General features: G+C 42.8%; 1 long non-coding RNA gene across 1 annotated transcript; it reads right to left on the reverse strand.

Annotated features, from left to right (window-relative positions):
* Positions 1–11,078: 11,078 nt before the first annotated feature.
* On the reverse strand, positions 11,079–13,108 carry LOC145069041 (uncharacterized). The gene is made up of 3 exons (XR_013689244.1): positions 12,356–13,108; positions 11,897–12,031; positions 11,079–11,621 (listed from the first exon to the last, which is right to left on the reverse strand). It is a non-coding gene; the product is annotated as an uncharacterized LOC145069041 (long non-coding RNA).
* Between the last annotated feature and the right edge of the window lie 891 nt (positions 13,109–13,999).

Raw genomic sequence — 13,999 nt, forward strand, 5'->3', positions numbered from 1 at the left:
GGCTAAAAATTTCTTTTAATAAAACATTACTTTAAGCAAATTCATCATTTCAAAACATAAACATAGTATTAGTTTCCAAAATACATGTTCGTTATCAGAGTAAACATCCCCAGGCTGTCTAAATTATGGTGTGTGCCATGCGATCACCCCGAGCTCTTCCCTCCGCTACCAGAAGTACCTGACACCAAAACTGAAAACCGTAAGCACGAAGCTTAGTGAGTTCCCCACCCTACTACATACCATGCATAACCACATACTGCACATACTGGGCCACGCCCCCTATCCTGGGCCTCGCCCCCTACCTCGGGCCTCGCCCGCTACAACGGCCCTGCTGCTCCAGGCCCCGCCTGGCTTCGAGCCCCGCTCGGATACAGATCTGTTTCACTTAGGCCTCGCCTGTCACAGGGCCCCGCCCACTAACATATAATAGCACATGAACATATCACATCACATCACATAAGCTAAATACATGCTAACAGATATTGTTCTAAGGCCTCGCCTATCACTGGGCCCCGCCCATATCCTGCTACTGGTGAGTCATGGAACCCCGTCCATACTCCTGCTGATAGTGAGTTACGGGCCCAGCCCACCCTCACTCCTTCCCTAACTTGGGCCTCGCCCCTGATCTGCTGCTACTGAGATATGGAACACCATCCACACTCTGCTATTGGAGAGGTACGTGACCTCGCCCACACTCACCTCCCTACCAGGCACATACAAGTATCACACAGACAACAAGTATAAACTATCATTTAAACCATTCCTTGGGCACCCGCCCTCTATCATTGGACCTCGTCCCGAATATCATACTAGCATACTGTGCCTAGGGCTAACCCCTGGGTCTTCTACTCATAACTACATGGGCTGGCATTGTGGCCTTAGACCCATTCACACAAGGGAAACTCACCTGATACTGCTGAACTGCTGCTGCTAATCCCTGTGACCGCTACCTGACCATTGACTCCGAACTGCTGCTCCACTAGCTCCCCGAGCTACCAATATCAATACAACACTGAGTCAAACTGACCCCAGACAGACAACCAAGTCAACTCTGGTCAAGTCAAAGTCCTGGTCAAAGTCAACCTTCCAGGTCAAACCTACTCGCCGAGTCCACTTACTGACTCGCCGAGTTCTTATGCTCAAAGTCCTTCCAATCGCGACTTGACTCGCCGAGTCAGCCTCTGACTCGCCGAGTCTACTGATTCCCGAATCCTGTCCTATCTAACTCACTGAGTCCTTGCTCGACTCGCTGACTCGAGTCTTAACTCGAAGGGTTTGGGACTACGCGACCTGACTCGCCGAGTCTAAGAACAGACTCGCCGAGAACAAGGTAATCTTCATCCAACTCGCCGAGTTGTTCATCCAACTCGTCGAGTTCATGCCCATCTTCATCCGACTCGACGAGCTGTTCATCCCACTCGTCGAGTTCCTCCTCATCTTCAAGATACTCGCCGAGTCCACTCGAAGGACTCGCCGAGTCCATTTAGATCTACATACATGCAGAGGACTTTCCAGTCATGCATGGACTCCAAACTGTAGATCTACCCTTCCCAAGCCTATCCCCCACGTAAAGTTGCAAACTTTACGTGTAGAGAGGGAGATCTAGGCAAAAAGCACCATAAACTAGGGTTTAAGGCCAAGGGGCTTCAAAATTGACTTAAGGGCTGATACTTTATGCTTCTCCAGTCCATAACACACTTGGATCTGAAGTAGCAACTCCAAATCCGGCTCCTAACTCAAGATAATATCATTATGGCTAAAGAGCCAACAACCACACATAAATCTAGATGCAAAAAGGGTCGAGGAACTAGTTTATACCTCCAAAAGCTCAGAAATGTCTTCCCAATCCCGGATCTACAGCCCCCTTCTTGCACTCTCAAGATTCTTCTTCTTTCTCCAAGCTTAATGCACTCTTGAAGGCAATAAATGGCTCAAATAGAGGATATGGCAGCTAGGGTTTGATATCCAGGGCTTAAGAGGCAGTAAGGAACCCTAGGAAGGAGATTAAGACGTTTATATAGGCTCCAAGTCCCGAATTTAGGGTTTTCCACGCACAGACCAGACTCGCCGAGTCACCTTGGCCGACTCGCCGAGTCGGTCACTTACTCCTCGACCCGGATCCCGCTCTGACTCGCCGAGTTCCTCCTTGGACTCGCCGAGTCGCCCCTTAACATTAAGGTTTTCCTTCCTTTCTTGACCTTCAAAACTTTGGGTGTTACAACTCTCCCCCACTTAAACTAAACTTCGTCCTCGAAGTTTGCTATGGCCCACCGCCTGCGACCTGCCTGCAATACCCAACAAATTATTCCAACACTAGCTGCCTTCCTCCGCTGGCCTACCGTCCGAGCATTCTGACTAGCATCAAACCTTGCGGATAATCATCTCGGGTCAACCCTGAGCCTGAACATTCTGGAAACACGACTTACTCAACCAATAATCCGCCTGGTACTCACCGAGTACTGCACTGAACCTATAGGGGTTCACCCCTTCTTTCCTTGCACAATTCCTTGCCTTCCCAAGGCAAAACCCCATAACCAACTATTCCTTCTGTCACTGTAAAGGCTCTATCGTCCACCAACTCCATCACCCCCGCTTACCAGTACGGGTCATTATTGCCAGTATCCACCGGACATTTCTTTCTACTATGGTTTGGTGCAGAGAACCCCACGATCAACTAACTGAATTCCACCATGCGCTGCATGCTCGCACTGCCACTGCCTGACAATTCTGCTATTCCTTTTCTGACTTCCGGATGAACTGAGACCACCCTGGTCCCTATCAACCTATCAATGACTGGATTACCGGCTCCCACCGGTAGCTAGTCCCAACACCACCACTAGTCGCTCCCAGCGACTTCCAAAGAACTTCGATCACCTATAACTGCTCAATCTACTCTGCCATTCAGGCGCTACAAACCTGGGATTCCCGATCCCCTAACTTGACATTAAGGTCCCCACCAGGTCCCACCTGTGCTGCTAAAACTCACGGGCCTCGCCCACGGGTCTCACCCAACCATACTACTGAGCAACCCTGCTCCCAGGTCTCATCTACACTGCTAATCTCATACGGGCCTCGCCCACGGGTCTCACCCAACTATATCCTGGAGCGGCCTCTCCCAAGGTCTCACCTCTCTAGGGCTATACAGGCAAACTCCATATCATTCTCATCCACTACCCATTCCTGATCCCTATCTGATCACTAGGAGATAAGGGCCTTGCCCCAACTCCGCTAACAAAACTATTAAGAAATGCTACGGCTTACCCATAGTCTTGCATCACCCTCCATTGCTGACTGCTAGTACGAAGGCACCCATGTGCCATTAGCTCTCAAGATCCTCATTCCGACTCCCTCGAGTCCTTCGGGCGATCCACAACCTGAATTCTCAACCATAAACTAACCATTACCATCACACGCACTAGATGATGGGGAGTTTCTCAAACTCCCAACCCTGAAATCCTAAATCCATGAAACGCTGAACTACTTCTCTTCCTTCTCGGAAGTCACGTACTCATTCTGGGTCTGCGTGCTCCTCTCTGGGCACACCCGGAGGATTCTCCCCCACTTCGATCCTGCTTACTCCTTGCTGCTCAATACTCAAAAGAGATCCCGACCTTTGCTACCATTCCATAACCCATCTATTGAGGAACCCAAGCCCGCCATAGATAGGGATTTAACCAATCCATCTCAATCACTTAACCACTCCGAACTAGCGAGACGTACCAAATCCCTCCCAAGCATGCTATAGTTACTGCATCCTCCAAAACCTTCTCCAATATAGCACATCCCCTAACTACCATACAAATATCCGAGGTATGCAGATGGCATATAACTCGACCACAATCAACCACTCAAAATAAAATACTTTTACCGATAATGATGCAGAACCATAACAATAAAATCATGCACAAATAAAAGAACTGAAGATGGGAAATTGCATACCTGCAACGTCCGGTGTTGCTCGCGTCTCCAAGGTCGTCATCTGAAATGCCCTGCTCCCTGCTGCAGGTGCCTCTACCCGGCCCCGACGGCCATCCATGATCCTCAAAGTTGCAGGGGCGGGTGCCATCACCCGTCCTGCTGAAAACAAACTGGGACACTGGGCCTTCTTGTGGCCCCGCTGGTTGCAGCGAAAACATATCAAGTCTGATCCCTGCGCGGCGGTAACAGTATAATCCCTGCTGAAATGACCAGTCCGACCGCACTTGAAACAGCCAGACTCACCACCGCTACCACTCCTGCACGCGCCCCCGTGCGCCCTGCCACACTTTCCGCACCGAATGCGGTCCTGATGATCCCTCGATCTCGAATCCGATCCCTTAGGCCTTTTGCCCGAACCCGCAACTACCTGAACCTCATCCGGATTCCTCTTCCGGATTTGCTCCAAATCAATTTCCCTTTCTCTAGCCCGAGAAATCATATCTTCCAGCGTCTTACAACTGGATCTGCTCACGAACTCCCTGATGTCATCCCTCAACATCTCATGGTACCGAGCCTTCTTCATCTCCTCATCCGCGACATACTGCGGTACAAGAAGAGCCCTCTCCCTGAACTTGGCGGTGATCTCCGCCACAGTCTCAGTAGTCTGCGTCAAATCCTGAAACTCTCATGCCAGCTGTTGCACCTTAATAATCGTCGAAAACTCCGCCCTGAACCTGGCCGAGAAATCGCTCCAAGTCATCGCGTCCAACGCGGCGTCATCCCCCAAAGCATGACCAATCTCCTCCCACCAATCCCTCGCTCTGTCCTTCAGAAGACTGGAGGCGAGTCTAACCTTGTCCCCCTCGGGAAACTTGCTCGTACGAAAAGCGTTGGCAACATCAGCCAACCATCTGCTGCTAGCAATGGGGTCCCTAGCCCCATGATAATCTGGTGCCCCGCAAGCCCTGAACTCTCGAAATGTCAAGGTATGCGCTCCCAACAAAGCCATCATCTCGGTACGGAAGGCTCCCAGCCTCTCATCCAAGATCTCCAGTATACCCTCCTTGACCGTGCCAAAGATCACAGGAGTCTGAGCTAGAATACTGCGCGTAACCTCAGCTGATATCAACTCTCTCATCCGCTCCTCGAGCTGCTCGGCCCCTGAACCCGAGCCCGATCCCTCTCCGGTGCCTGATCCGCACGCTGGTCTCTCTCGCAACGTCACCATGCTGAAACATATAACACAACCACTATCAGAATACTCATCCCTGATGCGAGACCAACCATACCCCACTAGGTTCCCGGTCTTGTCTCAGCCTTTCCTGAATCGAGTACGGATCTTCTACTTTCAGTAGTACGGGCCCATACTACCTTCCACATCTATCCGTACTTTCCTCAGGAATTGCTTCGACTCCACTAGGTCCCTTAACCACTCCTACTGCTCCCAGCACTACCTCATCCTAGGCTTACCCTAGGGAGCCTCTGACTCAACCCAAACCAGTCATCAGCTGCTGAAGGTCTCCTTGTGATGCCAACTAGCCATCGCCTGGATACCGTCACATGTGACGAGGCTTAGATAATCCTTCAAGTAAAAGACTCGTTCCTACAACGGTTGGACTCAAACAAGAGCTGCGCAATAGGACCAAATCCAACACTCTGAGATTATTCAACCCTGATCACATGTGGCGTGTCGTATCCACCCAATGGCTAACTCCCATCACTCAAAATCCCACAATGCACAAAGCAAGCAGCATTCGGACAAGGGAAAATCTAACCATAAAATACTCAAGCAATCATATCCACATAGCAAAAATATGAACTAGCATGCAACACAAACTCATAAACTCAGGCATAACCTAAACAGGCTATCCTACTACTGTCTCATCAGCACTATCATGCAGCTCAAAAGCACAAATAACAGGCACATAAGGCATCATCCCTAGATCCTTAGTCATATTCTAGCATGTTGTTCTACCAACTGATAATCATAACATCAACCGGTATGGGTATTTTGGGGTACTTACTTGAGCTCGGCTGATTGCATGCACCACACCCCTTTTTCTCTTTTCAAAATTCTTCACTTTTTGGATTCTTTTTGCTTTTCTAAAACTGTTTTTCGTTCTCAAAATTCTTTTTACAAAACTGTCTTTTCATTTTTGAAAACTTTTTATCCGACCCCTCAGTTTGAGTTCAGGCACACCCGAGAGTATGCCCGAATCCCTCAAACCAAGGCTATGATACCAACTTGTAACGTCCCAAAATTTCAAGCTAAAAATTTCTTTTAATAAAACATTACTTTAAGCAAATTCATCATTTCAAAACATAAACAGAGTATTAGTTTCCAAAATACATGTTCGTTATCAGAGTAAACATCCCCGGGTTGTCTAAACTATGGTGTGTGCCATGCGAGCACCCCGAGCTCTTCCCTCCGCTACCGGAAGTACCTGAAACCAAAACTGAAAACCGTAAGCACGAAGCTTTGTGAGTTCCCCACCCTACTACATACCATGCATAACCACATACTGCACATACTGGGCCACGCCCCCTATCCTGGGCCTCGCTCGCTACAACGGCCCCGCTCGGATACAGATCTATTTCACTTAGGCCTCGCCTGTCACAGGGCCCCGCCCACTAACATATAATAGCACATGAATATATCACATCACATCACATAAGCTAAATACATGCTAACAGATATTGTTCTAAGGCCTCGCCTATCACTGGGCCCCGCCCATATCCTGCTACTGGTGAGTCATGGAACCCCGTCCATACTCCTGCTGATAGTGAGTTACGGGCCCAGCCCACCCTCACTCCTTCCCTAACTTGGGCCTCGCCCCTGATCTGCTGCTACTGAGATATGGAACACCATCCACACTCTGTTATTGGAGAGGTACGTGACCTTGCCCACACTCACCTCCCTACCAGGCACATACAAGTATCACACAGACAACAAGTATAAACTATCATTTAAACCATTCCTTGGGCACCCGTCCTCTATCATTGGACCTCGTCCCGAATATCATACTAGCATACTGTGCCTAGGGCTAACCCCTGGGTCTTCTACTCATAACTACATGGGCCGACATTGTGGCCTTAGACCCATTCACACAAGGGAAACTCACCTGATACTGCTGAACTGCTACTGCTAATCCCTTTGACCGCTACCTGACCACTGACTCCGAAATGCTGCTCCACTAGCTCCTCGAGCTACCAATATCAATACAACACTGAGTCAAACTGACCCCAGACAGACAACCAAGTCAACTCTGGTCAAGTCAAAGTCCTGGTCAAAGTCAACCTTCCAGGTCAAACCTACTCGCCGAGTCCACTTACTGACTCGCCGAGTTCTTATGCTCAAAGTCCTTCCAATCGCGACTTGACTCGCCGAGTCAGCCCCAGACTCGCCGAGTCTACTGATTCCCGAATCGTGTCCTGTCCATCTCACTGAGTCCTTGCTCGACTCGCTGACTCGAGTCTTAACTCGAAGGGTTTGGGACTACGTGACCTGACTCGCCGAGTCTAAGAACAGACTCGCCGAGCACAAGGTAATCTTCATCCAACTCGCCGAGTTGTTCATCCAACTCGACGAGCTGTTCATCCCACTCGTCGAGTTCCTCCTCATCTTCAAGCTACTCGCTGAGTCCACTCGAAGGACTTGTCGAGTCCATTTAGATCTACATACATGTAGAGGACTTTCCAGTCATGCATGGACTCCAAACTGTAGATCTACCCTTCCCAAGCCTATCCCCCACGTAAAGTTGCAAACTTTACGTGTAGAGAGGGAGATCTAGGCAAAAAGCACCATAAACTAGGGTTTAAGGCCAAGGGGCTTCAAAATCGACTTAAGGGCTGATACTTTATGCTTCTCCAGTCCATAACACACTTGGATCTGAAGTAGCAACTCCAGATCCGACTCCTAACTCAAGATAATATCATTATGGCTAAAGAGCCAACAACCACACATAAATCTAGATGCAAAAAGGGTCGAGGAACTAGTTTATACCTCCAAAATCTCATAAATGTCTTCCCAATCCCGGATCTACAGCCCCCTTCTTGCACTCTCAAGATTCTTCTTCTTTCTCCAAGCTTAATGCACTCTTGAAGGCAATAAATGGCTCAAATAGAGGATATGGCAGCTAGGGTTTGATATCCAGGGCTTAAGAGGCAGTAAGGAACCTAGGAAGGAGATTAAGACATTTATATAGGCTCCAAGTCCCGAATTTAGGGTTTTCCACACACAGACCAGACTCGCCGAGTCACCTTAGCCGACTCGCCGAGTCGGTCACTTACTCCTCGACCCGGATCCCGCTCTGACTCGCCGAGTTCCTCCTTGGACTCGCCGAGTCGCCCCTTAACATTAAGGTTTTCCTTCCTTTCTTGACCTTTAAAACTTTGGGTGTTACAATTTCACTCATTATGTATGTAGGGATTAATTGCTAGGCGACCTCTAATCGGTCGAGTAGCGCCTAGGGATTAATCAGAGATTAATCGGGACCTAGTCGGGATTTTTACAACAGTGATTAAAATATAAAGTTAGCAGTTCGGTTAATACTGGTTCGGTTAACCTATAAAATCATAACCGAACCGTTAGTTATTGGTTAACAAAAATTTAAAACCGAACCAATGGTTTTTAAAATGGTTTGGTTATTATGGTTCGGTTTTTCGGTTATTATGCTCACCCCTAGTGAACATACAAAAAAGGTAAGAGTAAATTACATGAATGGTCCTTATGGTTTGGGTAATTTGTGCGTTTGGTCCCTAACGTATTTTTTTTAATCTCGGATGATCAATATTGTTTATTTTTGTTGCATGTTTGGTCCCTGTTTTACATAAAAAGAATATTGTGCCCATTAATTTTCTTATTTATGTATTTATTTTTTTATCTATTTAAAAAAAATAATAGATCGCACATATGTGGTTTCAGGTTTAGGGTGAATAGATAGAAATATGTGAGGTCTATTAATTTTTTTAAATATATAAAAAATAAATACATAAATAAGAAAATTATTTAAAAAATAAATTAAAATGACACAATAGTCTTTTAGGTATGATAGGGACCAAACGCACAAAAAAAACAGTAGGGATCGTCCAAATTGAAAAATAAGTTAGGAACCAAACCCTCAAATTACCCAAACCACAAGGACCATTCGTGTAATTTACTCTTACTTTTTCGGTTTGTTCACATCCGGGTAGCTATTTTTTTGTACATATCTAGGTAACGAACTTTTTAGAAGTGTTCACATATGACCATTATGACCGGATGTAAACTTCTATAGTCGGTCATAATGATCATATGTGAACACTTCCAAAAAGTTTGTTACATAAATGTGTACAAAAACAGATAGTTACCCAAATATGAACAAACCGAAAAGTTAATTACCTTAATAAGTCTCTTTCCCTTTATGTTTTTATTAGTTCCACAATAATATTCCTCAACATCGTGCCGAATATTGAGGACGCATTTAGGAATGCCTCTTTGTTGAAAGAAGTTTTCCTTCATATCATAACCATATTCGGCCACCAACTTATCCATAAAAAAATGGTTTGCCAACAACCACTCTTGATGTTTGATACGTTTTCAATGTAAAAAACATTGAACCTATAGTGTATTGTTATCGATGCTAATTACTCCAACATTATCAATTGTCACCTAGTATAAAGAGGTCAATACAAATATTGCAACTTTTCAGTTTCAAGTCTATGATTATGATTTTTTAAATTTACCTAACTTAATCAAAATTTGAATCATAATAAATTCCTTAAATCTATTCCTCATAAATAACGCCTTTAAACCAATAGGCATTCCATGCTTGTATGCCTCCAACCTTCGCATATGGTACAAACTAGGGAAGACTCTCCGCTTTGCGGGGTTTGACCTCCCAAAATAAATGGAAAAAACAGAAATATTTTATTGAGTTACGTTTAACTGATTACATTAAATCAGGTTTTTAGTCTCAATCCTTTGCAGAATATTCTTCAGTTGACCTTCAACATTTGAATATTGCAATTTTCTTACACATTCTTCAATAACATAGGTATTTATTCTTATTCAGATGTTACATTCCATTAAAAAAAAATCTTTCATCACCCTTGTATCTTTTGGGTTTCTTCTAAAGGATTCTATGTAGTGTTTGATCACATTTGGGTTTTCTGTTCTTTAAACCATTTATTCCCTAACATGTCAATAAAACATGTTAGTAATTTACCAAAGGGTACTAAAAATGGAAATAAACAGCAACGATCCAAAAAAATCCTTGTTTATCAAGAAAACAAAAAGAACCGACACACTCAAAAGGAACAACTTACAATTTAAATGTTATTAAAAATGTCCCGAAAGCGTTATAATTTAAAGTTTATGTTTAAACAGATCCTCAAAATTCCACACTAATATTTGACATTGATAACATATACACATAACGTAAGTCTATAGTCCAAATTAATTTACACTAATAGTGCCCAGTAGACTACTTCTTAGGGTGTAAACACCCTTTTGCGCTCTTTAATTTACATGATATTGCACCTCAATGCACAATTCGACACTTAATGTTCCTTGTATACATGTCCTTTTACTTAACTTAAACATATTCATAAACACAAAGTGTATCCATGCATATTTTGCTATTTTGTCTATTGGAAATAGAAATTTAAAATATCACATGTTTTGTTGAAAATTTCAGCAAAAAACTCTTAAATTTAGTCAGTCTTTTGCCTTGGGCACCTGCAATGCAATATTTGTAAGATTTTCATAAAAAATCCATTCATTGCATAAATTAGTAAAATCATCAAAAGCATATCTCCTGTAAAATAAATTGGCAATAAAGATTAAAGATGCTTTGTTGGGACACACACTGTATATAACTCCTAATCCACCGAATCACTCTATGTAAAAGAAAAACTTAGATATTTATTGAATAAGGGTAATTTCCGTATTTTCTATATAAATCAAAGACTGTGTAAACGATTAGTGACTAACCAGCCAGTAAAACCAAATGCACATTCACCAATACGCATGTGTGTAATTATTGCAGCTTCCTTAGATGCTTTTGTGTTATGATGTGCATCATATATATGAATATATAACAGTTTCCTGTAGCATCATATTGGATCTGAACATGACAGAAAACATATGGAAATATATATGAAAAAAATGTTCATTGTTATAATAATAATAATAATACATCTCCAACAAAATGGTGAACTTTGAAAGCTTGTTTTGCAACACTAAAGCAAGAATTAGAACTCAGTTGAAGTTTAATTTTATTAGTAAATCTTACACCAGTGGCTTTGGAAGAATTTGAACCATCTTCAAGCATTGATATTAGTCCTATAGGTTTCTTCCATGTTTCATACATTTTTATAGGAATATCATAAAATTTATACCTCCAGATCCATTTCTTCAGCATAAATAAATGTAGGCAACTTCTTGAACAACTTTTTTTTTTGTCATTGACTTAACCAAAGTAACAGTAAATTATAAATCAAAGAATGTCAGGTGCGTTTGTTAAACAAATCAACAATTACCTGTGCCTTTGAGTTGTGTTCTAATTGAAGAGGCAGACTGCAAAGAAAAGATAGCTTATTAAAGGTAAAGAAAGGGTAAGGAGGTACGTGGCTGAGGTTCTATTTGCTTATTCGAGACTGCTCTAGAAATTGCTGCTTCATATGACTTTCCAAATGCATCCCAAAAGGGATTATGTTGCAATCTGTGTAAAATTAGGGGGTGTTTGGGGTATCTTTTCAGAGGGCAAAAGATCTTTTGGCAAAAGTTCCAAAAAGCTAGGTTTCCCTGACTTGTTTAAAAAATCCAAAAGGAGCTTTTAAGGAGCTTTCCCCAAACATCTTTTGTTTGTTATCTTTTCCCAAAAGTTCTTTTGCCCTCTCAAAAGATGTCCCAAACACCCCCTTAGGAAGATTTGGTTGATGTTTAGATAGGTAATCAAGACCTGAAGGTAAAAAGCTTATAGAAAAAGGCACTTACTGTGAACTGTGCTTTTAGGGGTTGTTAAGGTTAACAAATCGGCTTCATGTAGAAGAAACCAACGTTCGTTGCACATCTGAGACAACACACATAGGATTCCATCTGCACCATCTTTATCACCATAACTGTCAGGACCTAAAGCGGAAAAACATAAGAATAAAGCACTAATATTTAGATCAAATGAAAAATTGAACTCAAGATAATGAAAAAAAGAGGATGTTGTAATCTATCGTTTAAAAATTGCATCAGGAATTGTATGCATAGGATTGAGTTCCATTCACTTCTGTCGATGCCTTCTTTTCTTCTCTCTCTCTTCTCCTTTCACTTTAGTACCAAATGAAGTTGAAGGTAGCACAACAACGATAAAATAAACAAACATCAACCCATTAATAGTAGAAATCCAACAATACCCAGTAAAAAACCATAAAAAAAACCTAAAAGAAGATAGCATATACCCACCGTCGATTGTTCCCCGATTTTTTTGTAGATATTTTCTGGAATTCGAGGGCTTGTGGAAATATCATCAAATAGAAAAGGGATTAAGTAACAGTGATTAGGCAGATGAGGTAACTGACATAAACATTTGTAGATCGATTGGGGGAGAACACGTATCAATTGCATTTGTGGACACGTGTCTAAGATATGGAAAACAGAAGAGACACATCTTATACTTCCCTTCTGCCCCTATTCTTGCTCCCTAATCTACGAAATTTAAAAAAAAAATCACACTCATATAACTGCAGATGAGGAAAATAGGAGAAGAGAAAAACTCAATTGGTAGGAAAGAGAAGAGCATAGAGAAGGAGCCGAAGAAACACTCATAAAATTTGGGTGATTTGGGGATGGTGGTGGTGTAGAAGAATCTGACTATAAGCTGATTTACCTAGAGCTGAACCTCTGGATCGACGACCGGTGAAGATGGCAGCTGACATCCATCTCGCTAAAAAGCCATACTTGGGAACCCAAACCGGTGGTATGGGACGGAACCCTTCCGTTCCTAACTCTAAATAACAACACCACCGCCACTGTCGTTTGCTGATTGCTTCGTTCTCTCGTTTCCGTCCTGGAGCCGACAAATTAGAAGGGTGGAGAAGGTGGTCCGAAGTTTCTTGAGGCGGAAGCCGGTGGAGGATTAAACCAAGGTGGAAGCGGGAGGATGAAACGACACCTTCCTGAAGTCGAAGCAAATGAAAGAAGCAGACGATGAAAATGTGGAAGAGATGTAGGACACGAAGCAGTTTAGAGAAGATACGAAGAACACGTAGATGGCACAGGGCACACTTGTAATCGACTATAGAAATAAATAACTGGAGAAATATATAATAATCCAAAGGAAAATAAAAAACAAAAAAGACCCCACGAATAGTTTTGGTCCAATACGAAGCAAGTACTATTCATGGTGTACTTGTAAATTAGTATATATATAAATAACAGGGATACATATGCAATCCTAAACATGTGAAAATACATTCTTGAAATGAGGGAATTATGGATTAGCAGAATTGACAACTTTCCTCAATTTTGTTCTCTCATTGTCTGTCGTTATCACCTTATTGGTCAGTAGTAATTGCTAATCGTCTAAGGCTTAATCAAAGTCTAAGGCTACAATCCACCCCTTTCACCCTCAATATAGCCTTAATCAAAGTCTAAAGCCTTTTTGAATAAACATGATGGATTTTAAATCACCAAACAACAAAGTATTAAAACCTATCATTGTTTTTTTTGAATAAACATGATGGATATTAACTCACCAAACAACAAAATATTAAAACCTATCATTTTCATTCAATTTTAAATGTTTTTACCACTACACCTTTTCTGTAAACATATATTTATAGTCCTTTATGTCTATTTCAAATAAGAGGAACTCATTCTTGAGTTGTGGTACATATAATTCTATGTCGGAGTATTCTTTCATGTTCTTCTTACACCTTTTATTAGCCATGTTGAAGGTGTTAGCCTAATAGACTGTTTGGACTCATTTTCTGTTTTGGGGCTTGTTTGCTTCTTTAGCAAACCCCAGTCCATTGTTTTCTTTATTGATATTGTTTTCTCTAGGTTTCTCTTTTTTAACACTTATTACTATAAATGTAAAAACCCTAC

This window comes from Lactuca serriola, chromosome 8, assembly GCF_051521515.1.
Source record: "Lactuca serriola cultivar US96UC23 chromosome 8, Lser_US96UC23_V15, whole genome shotgun sequence".
Taxonomy (NCBI): Eukaryota; Viridiplantae; Streptophyta; class Magnoliopsida; order Asterales; family Asteraceae; genus Lactuca; species Lactuca serriola.